A 2490-nucleotide genomic window follows, 5' to 3' on the forward strand; every position below is an offset into this window, starting at 1 on the left:
AGAGAGAGAGAGAGAGAGAGAGAGAGAGAGAGAGAGAGAGCATTTCCATCCCAATTAGACACAGAAACCTCTGTGAGGCAAACAAGGTAAATCATCCCCGAGATAACCACAAATCGTGTGTATTTGGCAAAATTTGTTACAAGCTGTGGAAAACATTTCTTTGAAGATAGGCCAGAAGTTGCAAATACAGTCAGAGGTTTAGAACCTTCCCAGCTGTGAGGCAGTAGGAAACTCGGGGCGTTCTTGCCAGAGAGACTCTTTCTCTGGATACCTACCAAAAGAGAGACGTTGGTAGCTGAAGGAGTTGAAATGGAGGTGGAGACTCAGAATTGAGAGTTGAAAGAACTGTATAGCAGTGGTAGGTTGCTAGACAGCTGAGACAGTCTAAGTAAGCTTTACTCTATTGACAGCTTATGCACTGGACTGCAGTCTCTGGTAAGTGCAAATTTACCCTTAATTCTGAAAGTTGTGTATATTTTTCACATGCATCTTATTTGACTTAGCCATCCTAATATGTGTCCAAAATGACGAGAGAAGCAGATCTTCTATAGTTGATAAGAAATAAACCCAGAATAGTAAGGCTATTAACCTCTATGTACTCTCATCTCCTAATTCCCAGCTCAGTACTCTTTCCAAAATCTTACAGGACAATATGTTTTTACATTTCTTACCTTTCTGATTCACTAGTCTTCTTAAATGATTATCTGAAATACCCCACTTTCTCTCTCTCTCTCTCTCTCTCTCTCTCTCTCTCTCTCTCTCTGTGTGTGTGTGTGTGTGTGTGTGTGTGCGCGCGCGCGCACGTGCACGTGCTCATGCACGGGCATGCACAAGCCTAATGCATATAGGGATAGGATGAGGGAGTAGTGGCAGCTGTAGAAAGGGTTTGGTATTTCCCACAATGCTTTTCTCACCAGGCTCCTCCAAGAAAGAGCAGCTGAGTCCTGGCATCATGTGGTAGCTGATGTACACAGCACTGAGTCAGTCAGAACTCAAGGCAGCCCAGTCCTGTCTCACGGGCAGCATTCAGCTCTGCTGAGATCCTGCAGTGGTGGCTATGCGAGGTGAGCAGTGGATTTCAGGGCATGGAGATCGGGGTATTTGAAGTCCAGATAAAGCTTGCCTACTTATCTGAACTTGGATCCCACATTAGGCCTCACAGTATAACCCTTCTTTCTGGGGTGTTCAGTCTATTATAGCGATCCTTTGTCTCTTAGTTCCTCCAGCCCTAATATCTGAATGGCAGCCTTAACCTACATTTTGAGGTGAGGAGGAGAAACAACATAACAGTCCTTGGCAAGTCCTTTGCAAATATCAAGCACCTGAAAATGCTCCCCATCAAACTATCATTTCTTTTTCTCCTTTTTTGATATCTGAGTGGCATTTCAGCCACATGTCAGAAATCCTCCAATCAGTTCCTGCCCCATCCTCCGATCAGATCTTGCGGTTTCCACTGCCCCATAATCTTAATTTGGCCTTCCTAGTCAGATGTACCTAGCCCACTCTTCCTTGCTTCTGGGACTAAAATTTGGCGGAACCCTCCCTCTCCCTTCCCACCTAACCAGGCAGCAAAGGCAGACGCTCTCCCCTAGCTCTCTAGCATGTATCGTCTATAGCATGCATTGCTTCCCTCTCATCATACACCATTCCTTGAGGAGTTCCTGAAGCATTTCTCTGAGCAGAGAGACTAGATTACCAAGGGCAGGTCTTTAGTCTTACAGGTCTCTACTGTCCCGTATAAGCAGCTTTACACATGGGGCCTGTCTCTTTTCCTCTGTGCATGCCTGTCATCTGCCCTTCTCTCTGTCTGCCCCACAGGCCATCACAGTAGCTTCCTCTGTTGCCTTCTCCACCTGCTCTTCTATACTATACCCTGCAGCTTAGATGGCTAGTTAGCATTTGATGGTCCTGAGTCTCTCTGTGTGTCTTCGTCAGCTGCTTAGACATCTATCCTGTTGCCCAAGTCAACATTCCTACCCCCAAAGAATTGCAAGTAGACAAACAAGCCAAGACTACTTAAGCCATTACTCTTTGACTCTGAGCACACCCTGGGCCTAGAAGATGGTAAACTGTATCTCAGCAGCAGGAGTTTGTGTGATGCGCTCTCGTGAAAGGGACGCACCAGAGTTTCAGCCATGGAATTGGAGATATGAAATTACAAACTTGCCAATACGGATACATTCAACTTTCTAGAAACTTGACTTTCTAGAAACCTATAGAGATCCAGGATCCTCTATAGACTTTGAGTGACAGAAGGTAACTAGAACTGGAAATAATAATAAGTGTGCCTGAGCATTGCTTCTGGGATTTCTATGACAGCTACAATAAGAAGTTTTATTTACTATCTACTGTTGCCAACAGGGAGCTATGCACTTTGGGAAGGAGTTTTCATATATATATATATATATATATATATATATATATATATATATATATATATATATATATGGCATATATCTTTTTATTACTATTTTCTTTATTTACAATTCA

The 2490-nt window shown here is 43.6% G+C and overlaps 1 protein-coding gene across 9 annotated transcripts in view; it reads left to right on the forward strand.

Annotated features, from left to right (window-relative positions):
* The window catches only part of Pak3 (p21 (RAC1) activated kinase 3), a 263551-nt gene that overhangs the window by 147821 nt on the left and 113240 nt on the right, over positions 1-2490 (forward strand). Inside the window, exon 1 of one of the 9 annotated variants that reach the window (XM_029534087.1) lies at positions 1045-1064. The exons of the other annotated variants lie outside the window; for them this stretch is intronic. The gene's annotated coding sequence lies outside the window, so the exon portion shown is untranslated. Of the gene's footprint in view, positions 1-1044; positions 1065-2490 lie in introns of those variants that run through there. 9 annotated transcript variants of the gene reach the window in all.

This window comes from Mus pahari, chromosome X, assembly GCF_900095145.1.
Source record: "Mus pahari chromosome X, PAHARI_EIJ_v1.1, whole genome shotgun sequence".
Lineage (NCBI taxonomy): Eukaryota > Metazoa > Chordata > Mammalia > Rodentia > Muridae > Mus > Mus pahari.